The sequence below is a fragment of the Peromyscus californicus genome, unplaced genomic scaffold (genome assembly GCF_007827085.1).
Source record: "Peromyscus californicus insignis strain IS unplaced genomic scaffold, ASM782708v3 Scaffold_14__1_contigs__length_90479793_seg_2, whole genome shotgun sequence".
Classification (NCBI taxonomy): Eukaryota; Metazoa; Chordata; class Mammalia; order Rodentia; family Cricetidae; genus Peromyscus; species Peromyscus californicus.
Window position 1 is genome coordinate 66,592,403 of NW_026294436.1, and position 13,651 is coordinate 66,606,053.

Genomic DNA, 13,651 nt, shown 5'->3' on the forward strand with positions numbered 1-13,651 from the left:
CCAGACCAGGTCACAGTGTCTCAGCCGCCCCTGGGCTCCCAGACCAGGCAACAAGCATCCCAAAGCCTGACTTAGATGCTGTGTTCCTCCTCTGAGCCCCGCCGCCTGGAGGACTGTAGGAAAGAATTGCCCAGCCCCCAGGCCACTGTGGACCCTCGGACCTCAGCCTCCTCCCTCCTCAAGAGTGAGTGGGAACAAGGGAGCAGGTACCAAGAGCTGCCACAGGGTTTGAGGTGAGACACAGAAGCTCTGTCACAGCGCTAAGGCTACCTTGTGGTGAGCCACACAGTCAAGTCGGGTGGGGTGGGGCTGGGGGAAAGTCCAGCCTCCAGGCTGAGGGCCCAACCTCTGGGAAGCGCTTCCAGATCTGCCCTAACCGGAGTCTGCAGCTCAGAGGGACTTGGAACCCAGGCCCACCCACTCTGATACTCTGCTAGCACCCGGGTTGGTGGGAAATTTCTCTCCCACAGCTCTTACTCTGACAGGAAAGGCCCAAAGCCTCAGAGGAAGGGAGCAGAGGCCCAGATGGGCTCATGTCCCCTGGATGAAGGCTCCTGGTGTTCGCTGCAGTAACGGATGGGCAAAGAGAAAAGGGGGTCAGCTTCTTTGGGGGACGGGTATGTGATCCCAGAAGAGGCACCAACCAGGGTCATCTCGGGTGCATCTCAGAAGAGCCGCTGTGCTGCAGAGAGCTGGCATGTAGCCCGGGCCATTGGCTTTGAGCGAGAAGGCTCAGACCAACAGAACCCCTGGCTCTGCACCAGCCAGTCAGCCCTGGGGAAGCTGGCTGTTTGGCAGCACACTCTTCCTGAGAGCCTAAGTAGGAGGGAAGTGAGAGGGTGTGGCAATGCCAGGCTGGGCCAGGCCCGAAAGGGCTTTGTCAGCCCCAGGGTGAGCCTGAAGTGCCACCTGGCTTTGGACTGCCCACCATCAGGCCAGCACCATTTTCCTGACCCACGTAGCCAGTGAGGCGGTAGGCCACAGAGTAATCTGTCTGGACCCCAGAGCTTGAGTGAGAGGGGTAGCCCCTTCCCTGACCTTTGTGTTCCCCAGCCAGGTTCGGGGATGAGCAGGAAGGATGGGCAGGAAGGATGGAGAGGTGTGCTCTGACAGCCTCCAGGCAGGAAAGCGCGGCATCTCACACTACCCTTGGGACAAGGATCTGGGCTCTGCACAGGCCCACAGATTCCGCCCCTGCCCCAGCCCTGGGCTAGAGAACAGTGAGGGATCCCTGGGCACAGCCTGAGGCCACTGTGGCAGGGAGTGTAAACTCCGAACTCAGGAGTTCCTGAGGAAGGGTGTGAGTGAGAGGGATCCCTGAGAAGGAGGAGCTGCTGGGTCTCCTCCGGGAGGTGCAGGCTAGTGTTAGATTTAACCTGATGTGGGAAAAACAATGCCTATTTCCAGTTCAAGTGTTAGACAGCTGTTCCTCCTGCAAGAGACCCTTGTGACCCATAGGAAAGGCTGGTAAGCTGGCAGGAGGGGCTATAGCTCGATGGTAGAGTGCCCATTCAGCACATGGAAGGCCCCGAGTTCAAACCCCAGTCTGACAGGAAGAGCCCCAAGACAGGACTTACCACCCCATGTCAAGCTCCACCCAGGTCAGGCAAGAAGGTCCTAAACCCAGAATGGCAGCGCACGCCTTTAATCCCAGCATTCGGCAGACAGAGGCAGGTGGATCTCTGTGAGTTCCAAGCCTGTCTGGTCTACAGAGTGAGTCCAAGACAACCAGAGCTACATAGTGATGTTCCATGTCAAAACAACCACCACCAGGAAGGAGGAGGAAGAGGAGGAGGAAGAGGAGGAGCAGGTGGTGGTGGTCCTCAGCACGTCTCAGTTTACACGAGACATTCCTCATTTCATCACAGCCTTAGGGAAACAGGTTGGGGAGGCTGTGCCATGGTGCTCTGCTGATGCAGGGAAGCCTGGTCCCAGGCCCTGGGGAAATGACTCACTGTCTCTAAGGGGACTCCTACTCGGGCACGGCCAGGACAAGCTGGCCACTTTACTGCTGCCTCCCCAGGAATCCACAGACAGCAAGCAGGCCCCTCAGCATGCAGGGCCTCAGACCTGGGATCTCCTCACCCAGAGCTGCAGAGCTGTGGTCAGTCCTATGCTCCCTCTATCACCAACCTAGAAGAGGGCCCAGAATCTGCATTTTAACATGGTTACATTTGGACGGACCCCAGCCAGCCCAGGTCTGGAGAGCATGCGGCTCTGGCAAGCCTTGCCCTCCCCCCCCCCATTCCCTCTGCCTTGCTAAAAACCATTAGATTACATTCCTAAAGCTAGCCATCAAGGTCTATTCTCTTATTTGGCCACTTCCTCCTCCTGAGGCTGACTACCAAGGTCCAGCTATCAAAGTATTGAAGTCCAGCAATCAAAAGTCCCCTTTGGCTACTCTAATTAACACGCCCAATTAAAATTAAACACCTCATCCTAACAGAGGACTTGCCCTTGTACCTTTATAAACTGCCATTTTCCCATGTTCCACATCTGTCTCCTCTCCGTCCAGAGGCAGGCCTTTGTCCCTCTGGGACAAACACCCCTTCCCCCTCTTCCTTCTCCCTCGTCCTCTGTCTCCTTTCTTTGTCTCTTATTCCCTGCCCTCTGTCCCTCTGGGGCAAATACATCTCCTTTGTGCTGAGAACTTGGTTTTGGGGTGTCCTGGGCTGAAACCTTTCAACACTGAATGGAGCCAGTCCAGACTGGGACATCTTTAGGCACACAGGGACACCTGCTGTTCCCTGACATCTTTTCCCCTTTGCCCTCCTCCAGATGGTATTAGCTCTGTCTGGAGTCCTCACCAGAGAGCTTCTTCCTGGCCACTTCTCAACAGATGAACAAGTCGCTTTTGTGTGTACGTGTTGTATTGATAAGGCGCGCGCGCGCGGGAGGCCATGGTGTGTTTTGGACCAAGGTGTTCCGGGGCAGGTGAGACATGCCATGTGGGCCGGGCAGTCGCGGCAAGGTACCCACACAGCAGATGTGTATGTTTATTTTGGGGTTTGGGGGGGAAGGGAGAGGGAATAGAGGGAAGGAGAGAGAGACACAGAGAGAGAGAGAGAGAGAGAGAGAGAGAGAGAGAGAGAGAGAGAGAGAGGAGTGGAGGGTTTTTTTCCTCTTAAGGGAGCTTTAACGTAAGATGACGTCAGGACGCTGGGCAGGTCTCCAAGGGCCGGGTCAGAATACTAGCAGGTGTACTTCATGCAATATTTGCAATAAAATATTTTTTACTCTAAAATTATTTGCTGTCAATCTGAAATTTAAATGTATTTGGGCATCTGGGTAGTGGTTTTGTTTTGTCGTCTTCTTAGTTTCCAATGACAGGAAGGTGACAGGACCTCACACATGCTAGATACATACAGGCTTTCCCACTAACCTACACCTTCAGCCCAAATGGAATGTCTAATGAACTATTTTGTTTGTTTATTTGTTTTGTTTGAGACAGGGTTTCTCTGGATTAGTCCTGGCTGTCCTGGAACTCACTCTGTAGCCCAGGCTGGCCTTGAACTCAGAGATCCACCTGCCTCTGCCTCCTGAGTCTGGGATTAAAGGCATGTGCCATCACCACCCAGAAACCATTTATTGTTTAATAGGTTAAATAAGATTTATTTATTTATTGTTTATTTTATGTGTGTTGGTGTTTTTCCTGTATGTATGTCTGTGTGAAGGTGTTGGATCCTGGAGTTACAGGCAGTTGTGAGCTGCCACGTGGGTGCTGGGAATTGAACCCAGGTCCTCTGGAAGAGCAGTCTTAACCATGGAGCCATCTCTCCAGCTCCAAGATTTATTTATTTTTATTTTATGTATATGGGTGTTTTGCTGCATGTGTATCTGTCCACCACATATGTGCCTACTGCCTGTGGAAACCAGAAGAAGGTGATGGGGGCCCTGGAATTGGAAATACACACTTTTGTGAGCCACTGTGTGGATGCTGGGAACCAAACCTGGGTCCTGTGTGTGCTGTGGGATGTTCTGTATGTTAAATATGTTGCTCTGATTGGTCAATAAATAAAACACTGATTGGCCAGTAGCCAGGCAGGAAGTATAGGCAGGACAAGCAGAGAAGAGAATTCTGGGAACAGGAAGGCTGAAGGGGAGACACTGCCAGCCGCCGCCATGAGAAGATGTTAAGATACCGGTAAGCCACGACCCACATGGCAACTTATAGATGAATAGAAATGGGTTGATTTAAGATAGAAGAACTACGAGGCCAGCCTGGGCTACCAAGTGAGTCCCAGGAAAGGCGCAAAGCTACACAGAGAAACCCTGTCTCGAAAAACGAAAAAAAAAAAAGATATAAGAACTAGATAACAAGAAGCCTGCTGCAGCCATACAGTTTGTAAGCAATATAAGTCTCTGTGTGTTTACTCCGTTGGGTCTGAGCGGCTGCGGGACTGGCGGGTGAGGGAGATTTGTCCTGACCGTGGGCCAGGCAGGACTGGAGAAAACTTCAGCTACAAACAAGTGCTCTCCTCTGCTGAGCCTCTCTCCAGCCCACGTTTATTTGTTTTAAGAGACAAAGTCTTGTTATGTTGTCAAGGCTGGCCTTAAACTCCTGGGCTCAGGGGGTCCTCTCACACCTCAGCTTCCCGAATAGCAGAAATGGCATGCATGTGCCACGCGGTGTCCCTACCTTACATTTGTATCTGCTATTTCTGGCAACCCCACACTAGTGGGACTTCCTGCACCCCAACCCTGGCAGCAGGCAGATGTTAGCTGGGGTCTCCAGGGCCACAAACACAGCTTCAGCAGCACCTCCTGCCCCAACTCTGCTACAGGGAGGAAGAAGAGAGCGAGTCGCTAAGGACGTTAAAAACATTTGCTTCCTGAGAACAGCTGGAGGGAAAGACTATTTCTAAGTCTAGTTTGTACCGTTGATCCCATCAAAGTGGCCACAGTGGGAACAGAAAGCCAGAAGCTCATCCGGGGATCTGCCAATCAGGGACTCCCACACGACTGTTTCAGTGAGACTTCCCAAGGCACTTCTGCCGGATGCTAGAAGTTCATGATTTGATGGGGTTCTATTATCAACTACTTGCTAACTTCTCTGACTTTTGCTTCCTGTATAATTGATAAATTAACTCATTTGAAATTACAGCTATTCTAGACTCTTTTTTTTTTTTTTTTTTTTTTTCTGAGACAGGGTTTTTCTCTGTGTAGCCCTGGCTGTTCTGGAACTCACTCTGTAGCCAAGGCTGGCCTGGAACTCACAGAGATCTGCCTTCCTCTGCCTCTTGAGTGCTGGGATTAAAGACATGCTCTAGACTGTTCTTGTGGAACACCTCCAGTGACCGTGGGAACCTGGAGTTGGAGATTTTCAAGGTTGAATTGTTTCCCATTAGTTCTATGAAGGAGTCCTAACCACAGGACTTCAGAACGTGCCTTATTCAGTGGACTGTGTGTTTCTAGAGCAGTAGTTCTCAACCTTCCTAAGGATGCGGCCCTTTAAACAGTTCCTTGTGTTGTGACGACCCGCAACCATAAAACTACTTTTTTGTTGTTACTTGATACCTGTGATTTTGCTACTGTAATGGATTGAAATATCAATATTTTTGGAGATAGAGGCTTGACCCACAGGTTGAGAACTAATGTTTTAGAGACTGAGCACACTGGTGCTCTCTCTAAAGGTTTATTTGGTTTTAGTTTCTGTGTACCACATGCATGCAGTACCCAAGGAGGCCAGAAGAGGGCATTGGTTTCCTTGAAATTGGAAGTTACAGACGGTTGTGAGGCACCCTGTGGGAGCTGGGAACTGAACCTGGGTCCTCTGGAAGGGCAGCCAGTGCTCTTAATCACTGAGCCATCTCTCCAGCCCCCACGTTGGTGCTTTGTAAAGAGCACTGTGTGAGGCTGAAGAGATGGCTCAGGGGTTAAGAGCACTGACTGCTCTTCCAGAGGACCCTGGCTCAGTCCCCAGCTCCCACATGGCAGCTCACCACCCTCTGTAACTTCAGTCCCAGGGGATTTGATGGCCTCTTTTGGCCTTCTTGGGCCCTGCATGCACGTGGTGCACAGACATACATACAAGCAAGTGCTCACTGTGGCACCTTGAGTAAGATGTCCAACATAAGTCTCGGGCACTTGAATACTTTCCATAGTTAGTGACTGTTTGAGGGGACCTCGGGGGTGTGGCTTTGCTGGAGAAAGTATGACACTTGGGTAGGCTTTGAGGTTTCCAAAGACTCAAAGCCATTTCAAGTGCTCGCTCTGCTTCTGGTTTGTAGTTGAAGATATGAGCCCCCAGCTGCTGCTGCAGCTGCCTGCCACTTGCCACCTCTGCTCCGCGGGCATGGACTCTGGCCCTCCGGGACCACAAGCCCCAAATAAACCCTTCCTTCTAGAAGTGGCCTTTGGTCACGTTGTTTTAATGCTGAAACAGGAAAGTAACGACCACACTCATACATATAAAGTGAAAATAAATACATCTTCTAAAGAAGGAGCTATTTGAACACACCTGCAGAGCTGGAAGGCTGCGTGGAGATGTGGCAAGAAGGTGGCCATCTACAAGCCAAGGGGGTGCTTCAGACGGAGATGACCCCGCTGACACCTCAATCTTGGACTCCAGCCTGTGGAACAGTGTCCCCTCCCTCCAGTTGGTGGCACTTTGTCAAAGCGATCCTAGGAACCTAAAAGAGATCCCTGGGCTTGGAGCCCAAGGCTGGCTGTGCCCTGTTCCCCACACCTTTCTTCCTCTGCTCACCCTGGTGGGATGGCTGCGCATTCCCAACCGAGGGCGACTTGGGGACAAAGCCTCCAGTTTCCCTGCACTTCCTGGGCCCTTTGACTCATCTAAGCAGGCTTTGACCCTTTGACCCCAGCCCCTAAGACAGGCTAAAGAGGCAGGGACTGCTTGTCTTCCTGACAGCTACAGTGGGGACCTTTGATCCCTGGATGTAAATGTTCCCTGGGAGCCATGAGATTGTCAGGTCTTTGGACTGCAGGAAAGAAACACAGAGCAGGCTGTGGGGAGGGAAGCAGGACTCACAGGTGCATGCATAGCGGGGAAACAGACTCTCTAAACTCTGAGGACAAATGGGCTGGACACCACTGTGGAAAGACCATCTATCTGCAGCTGAAGAGAGCGATGGGGTGGTGGGTAAGAACACTGGCTGTTCTTGCAGAGGACCAGAGCTCTGTTCCCAGCACCCACACTAACTAACTCACAGCTGCCTGTAACTCCAGCTCCAGGGGATGTGATGCCCTCTTCTGACCGCAGATGATCTCACACACACCACCACCACCACCACCATCAATAATAATAATAAAATAAAAGAAGAGCCAGATGTGGTGGAGCACACCTTTAATCCCAGTCAGAGGCAGGTGGCTCTCTGTGAGATTGAGGACAGCCTCAGCTACATGCTGAGTTCCAGTCCAGACAAGTCTACAATAGTGAACCCGCTTCTCAGAAAACAAAGCAAAACAAAACAAACAATAAGTAAGAGAAAGAAAGACTACCTTATTTCTCTCTGTGTGCCCAGAGAGCAGCACACAGCAGATCATCTAGAGTGACCCAGACTCCTAAAATCAAAGAGAGGGCCGGGCAGTGGTGGCGCACGCCTTTAATCCCAGCACTCAGGAGGCAGAGGCAGGCAGGTCTCTGTGAGTTTGAGGCCAGCCTGTCTACAGAGTGGGATCCAGGATAGCCAGCATGACAAAGTGAGACCCTTTGTGTCTCAGAAAAACAAAACAAAACAGATCAAAGAGAGGATCCTAACTCCAGCAAAAGGAGATTATCTGACAGGAAGACGTTCACTTAGAGGAGGTAGGTGACGCTTTGACCTGCCATTCTCAGCACCCAGGCTGGGTATCAGGGACTCTGGGTACAGGAGCAGAGAGCACTACCTTGGGTGACTACTTGTGGTCTCTGTGAGATGAGAGGGGTCTGCAAAGGAGGAGAACTCTTCTCAGTTGTAGGCAGGAGGGAAGGTACCCAGTGTGAACAGGAAACAGCTGCGGCTGCCTGCCCCAGGCTCCTAGGCTCCTCCCCTCCCCTCAGTCCCACCCAGGGGTCAGTGCTCCCAGAAGCTGGAGCAGAGGGCAATCTTGCATTCAAGTCCATAGCAGGAGCCCTGGGGCAGGTTTGGCTTGCTTTACATCTTATTAATTTATTATTTATTGACAGGTTCTCACGTGGTATGGGCTGGCCTTAAACTCACTGTAGCTGAGGATGACCTTGACTTTTGACCTTCCTGCCTCCACTTGCCAAGTGCTAGGAATACAAGTATGTTTCACCGTGTCCTGTCCGTAGCCAGGGACCAACCCCAGAGCTTCTAACATGCTAGACAAGCTATATGCCCAGCTTGTTTTTTTTTTTTTTTTGACAGTTTATGGGAATGAATCCAGTCTTGAGTGACTGTCCATCCATTCTGTCCTGGCCTCAGAACAAAGACCAGAAGGCTGGAGCAGAGAGCATGCTTGTATGGACTCCAGTAAGGTCCATAACAGGCTGACATGGAAGTGATAGGTGTTCCAGTTAACCCTGAGCGAGCAGGATGCTTGGAGGGGAAGATGTCACCATTGCATCTGTCCTAGCAGTAAGTGACTGGGCCCTTTCTGGTCAGGGTGGGACACCAGAACCAAAGGAAGAACAACTGTCTTCTGCCTCCTGGGTCAGCTTTGACTACGGAATTTCTCTGATGTCCGGGGAGGGGCAGTGGCTGGAGGGACTGAGAGCCCTCAGGGAAGCAACATGCTCTGCTCAAGGCTGACAGTGGGTGGCACTTGGGAAGCCAGTGGCTCTTCTGCCAGGTCACTTCCTCTATGAGCTTCGCTTGAGAGTCCATGCAAGTTGCACGTTCCTCCGTGAGCATGGAAGACCCCAACTCAAGCTATCTGTAGCCATGAGCCATAAAAGCTGGGACTACACATAAACCAACTTGTCAGTTGGGCATACAGGGCCCTTAGGTCCTCACTGGTTACTGGGAGAGCCAGTCTAGAGGACCCTGGAGACTGCTCTTCTCCCTCAGGGCCTGTCATGTTAGGAGGTGGCCACTGCTAGCTGATGGACTCAAAGAGGAAGCCCCGAGCAGTGAGCTGTGAGATGGGTCTCTAGACTAAGCTCCCCCATGGGCCTGTCAGAGGGAGACACCTGCCCAGGTGCAAAGATGGTGCTCGGCTCACAGCCCCCTGGCTGCTGGCTTCTTCTGGTTGACCTAGACTTGTTTTGTTTGTTTGTTTGTTTGTTTGTTTTGCTTTTCTGAGTAGACCTGGCTGTCATGGAACTCGACTTGTAGACCAGGCTAGCCCTAAACTCAGAGATTTGCCTGCCTCTGCCTCCAGAGTGCTGAGATTAAAGGCCTGCACCACCACCATCCAGTTTAGCCTAGACATTGATTGAAGGTCAGTGTGAATGCTGTAGACAAGATTTCTGCAATCCAGGATGTTCCATTATGTGGGGCATGCTGGGAAGGAACAGAGTGCATGCTGGTCTTCTCACCTACCCAGCTAGTGATCAGTGAGGGCACCTCCATCCTGATGGGTGCTTCTGATAGCTAAGCATGGATACAGAGGGTCACAGATCCACACTTCGATTCTGTAGTGCCTTCAGCACACTACTGTGGGCCCCCCATCCTCCACTACTGATGCTCACTATCCACCCCTGGCTCTCTTCTACTCTAAGGTGACTGTTTCTACCTCTCAGGGAATCTTCCTGCTGTCTGCCTCTGTTCTGTACACCTCTCCCCATCCTCGAGGGCTAGCCATGCTCCCTGAGACCTCTCTCCCACCCCCAAACCACAGGCATGTGCAAAGGGCTTCTTCTTGGACCCTACCTGCCGCTCTACCCACGTAATTTGTTGTTCATGATAGCTTCCCAGCATTAACGCAGACTCAGCAGCCCAAGTGTCCTCTTCCCTCTGCCTGTGGGTCAGACTCCTGTTGATGACGCGGGCCCAACGCGAGAAGAGAAGGAAGGTCGTCAGCCAGCAGAGGGCGCTGCACACCCGCCGGGAGACTCGCTGCCGAGCGCTACCGCCGGGGGGCGCCCGAACACTGCAGCCTGGATAGCCTGTGCCAGCTGGGTGACGCCAACCTTAAAGACAATGGGAGGGCCGCGCAGAGGGACGCTGGGCATAGTCCAGGATGGGGCACGGTGGAGCTGTTTTCTCCCCATCACTTTCGCTGTCTGCCTTGGCCCATCCTAGCACTCTGTCCTGACTCCCAAGCTAGCCTGGCCTGCCCGGGAACTCCAGCCTCCAGGACCGCTCTCAGTGCAGCGCACCATGCGCGAAAGCCAGAGCAGACGGCGGAGGTGGGAACGGTACCCGGGGTGCTGAGACGACACGGAGCTCTACTTTCCTCTAGGGATGAAATGGGGACAAAGCCTCTTCCCGGTCCGGGAAGGATACTTAGGCTCAGCATTTAATCCAGCCGGAGGTACTGGAAAAACAAAAACAAAAACAAAAAACCTTTTCATGGAGCCCACCAGGTCCGTGGCAGTTAGGGGAAGACCAATACCTGTGACGGTTAACTTTGAGAGTCATACTGACCGGGTTACAATGTCCAGATCATTTGGCAAGTGTTATTCTGAGTGTGTCCCCAGGGCAGAAGTGACTGCGGCAGAGCAGAATTTGGCCCCACGTCTCTCCACAAGGGACTGGGCCCTTTCTTCGATGTGCCACGCCCTCCCGTAGCACTTCCGGGAATGCGCCGCACCAGTTGTGGCCGCAGGTGCCTCTGAAATCTTGCTCACCCTCTCCTGCCTTCTCCCACTTTCCCTTTGTTAGGGTTTCCAACAGATCCTTTGCCTAGGGACAACCTGAACAAAAGTGGCTTGATTTTCTCTAAGTGCAAAGTATGGTGGTTGCTAGCCTGTCCGGTGATGCCAAGTCTGGCGTCTGGGTCCGACTTTCCCCTCCTTACTGCAAAGTGGCTGCAGTCGCTCTGAGCATTAAACGCATCTCATTCAAGGAAGAGAAATGAAGAGTGATGGGTAAAGTGCTTTCCCACGTTTATCTTCTTATGTTGGAGGAAAAAGGCTGTGTCAGACATTTTCAGGAGATGTCCCCTTTCATCTCCTTGTCCAGAGAGAGCCATGAGGGCCCCTCAGGGCAAGTCTGGATCTACATTCTTAAGATCAAAGGGATTCAGTTGAGACCTGAGCAAATCGGGGTCACGGCAGCAGAGGAAGCCGGTGGAGGTGAGGTGGGAACAGACAGCCCAGGCATCACGGTCTGTCTCCTTCCTCCTCCAGCTCAGCTGCTGGTCCCACGAGTTTGTCCATGATGGGCAGGTGAGCTCAGACTTTAATCTGAGCCAGCTGGAGCCTCAAAGGCTTTCAGTGGACAGGGCTGTCTTGATCATATGCTGCTCTGGCGAATGGGGGCTGTAAGGGGAGGGGAGGAGATGGGAGAGGTGGTTCATGAAGACCCTTTGGAGACAGAGCCATCGCTTGTCTGTCTCAGGGCAGGTGAGGCAAATCCAAGAGATATCAAGAAATGGAGCCTTCGGGTTGCGGTGGAGGATAGGTGGCTGGGTCATATTAAACTTGAGACTCCCTGGGTGTAGGGGGTCTTGTGTGGGAGGCAGTGGTGGCAGGTCTCAAGAAGGAGGGAGGAGGGGCTTGAACTTGGGTCTGAAGTCCCAGAGGAAAAGGCTTTCACAAGACATAAAGAGGGCCGCACCCCCAACCCCAGCTCTAATTTCCCAACAGCCTGCACTCACACTCTCAGGTGTAAACTCCCCGCAGAATCACCCCCACCTCTTGAGGTCTACCATCTGCCCATTCCTGGAACTCAGCTAACCCAGATTCCAGATGGACCTGCCACTTCCAGGCTATCCACATTTCCTCATCTGCTTCTACCATTTATTTTGGTAAGCTTTACAGGGTGAGTATAAACTGTGCCCAGAGGCTCACGTGTTTCAATACTTGGCCCCCAGCTGCTGGGGGTGTTTTGAGAAGTTATCGAACCTTCAGGAGGTGGGGCCTCACTGGAGGAAGTGGACCACTTCGGGGAAGGCCTTATGGGTTACAGTTCTGGTGGGGCATTTAAAGCTTAATGTTTTTTATTGGTCAGGGTTCTCTAGTGTAACAGAACTTTCAGAGCCCCTCCCACCCCATATACGGCTTTATCAGAACGGCTTATGGCTGTGGCCCAGCTAATCCAACAATGGCTGCCTATGAACAAAAGGTCCAAGAATCCAGTAGTTGTTCAGTGTATGCGGCCAAGGCTGGATGTCTAAGCTGGTTGTCAGCATTCACCAGAACCCCAAAATAGGCTCTGATGCCAGTGAAGGAATGAACTTGCTAGCTAGGTTGAGCAAGCAGCCAAAGGGAGAGAGAACACCCTTCTTCTGTGTCTTTTGTATAGGCTTCTAGCAGAAGGTGTGGTCCAGATTAAAGGTGGATCTTCCCACCTCAGAGATCTGGACTAGAGGTGGGTCTTCCCGCTTTGAATGATTTAATTAAGAAAAGCATCCCCCACAGGTGTGCAGAGACATTTGGGTTTTAGTTCACTTAGGACGCAGTCAAGTTGACAGACGAGAATGGCCATCGCAGCGCTGGAGTGTTTTGACTCCCTCGGAACTAGAGTTACAGATGGCTCTGAGCCGCCATGCCTGTGCTAGGTTTGAACCGCTGATCCCTCACAAGAACAAATGCTCTTGATCACCACGCCACCTCTCCAGCCCAGGGGCTACTTCTAAAAAGCAAACAACCAAGGCTTTGCTTCTCCACTCCACGCCTTACAACTTTAGGGGGGAAAAAAAGGTGAAAAAAAAAAACGACCTGGGCTGTGATCCATGAACATCGTTCTTCTGAGTGCTAAGGTTCTCATGTGTAACTGGGTTTAACATGGAGAGGCCTTCCCACTGAGCTCTCAACTTAGGTAAATAGATCTTTTCAAGCTTGTTCAATTATTTACTAATGTAATGGGCCCATTCCAGACTGAATTCATCACACCCCAACCTTTCCATTCTCAGACCTTCCTCTGACCAAGGTGCTGGGGCTCAGGTGAAGGGCAGACTATGCCAAGGCTTCTCTAAACATTGCAACGAGAGCTGATGATTTCCACGGCTGTTGGGATCTTCCAAGAGGGGATCTGTGGGCTCTGGCACACCCCTCTTCCTCAATGAGTTCTGAGTCTGTGGTCAGACTCCAGCGCTCACCTTGCCATGCTGGTCTGAGGATTCCAGAAGGGACTGCACTGCACTCCCCACCCTCCTGGCCTCCTGCTAACATGGAGGCTAACACAGTCAAGCAGCTATTTTGAGCCTTTGTGCTCATCACCAGCCTGCATGAAAGGACAGAGGGACTGTGCCATTAGTGACTCAGTAAGGAGAAAAGGCTTCACAGGAAAAGCCCTCACTTCCAGGTCCTTCTGCTGCTCAAATCCATGTCAGACCAATGGCCAAGCCCAGTGTGTGTGTGTGTGTGTGTGTGTGTGTGTGTGTGTGTGTGTGTGTGTGTGTGTGTGTGTGTGTGTGATTCAATGTAAATACAACACCAGAGCGTGGGTTTGTTTTTATTAATAAGACCTTTTAAGATTTGTGTTACACCAGAGAGCAGACTTTTGGGATTTTTAACAGTTCGAAGATAATGTAAGTAATTCTGTTAAAAATCTGTCAACTCCATACCACAGGTTAATCTTTTACTTTATGCTCAAAAACCTTGGACTACTACGGACAGCAGGATCACCTCCTCAAATCA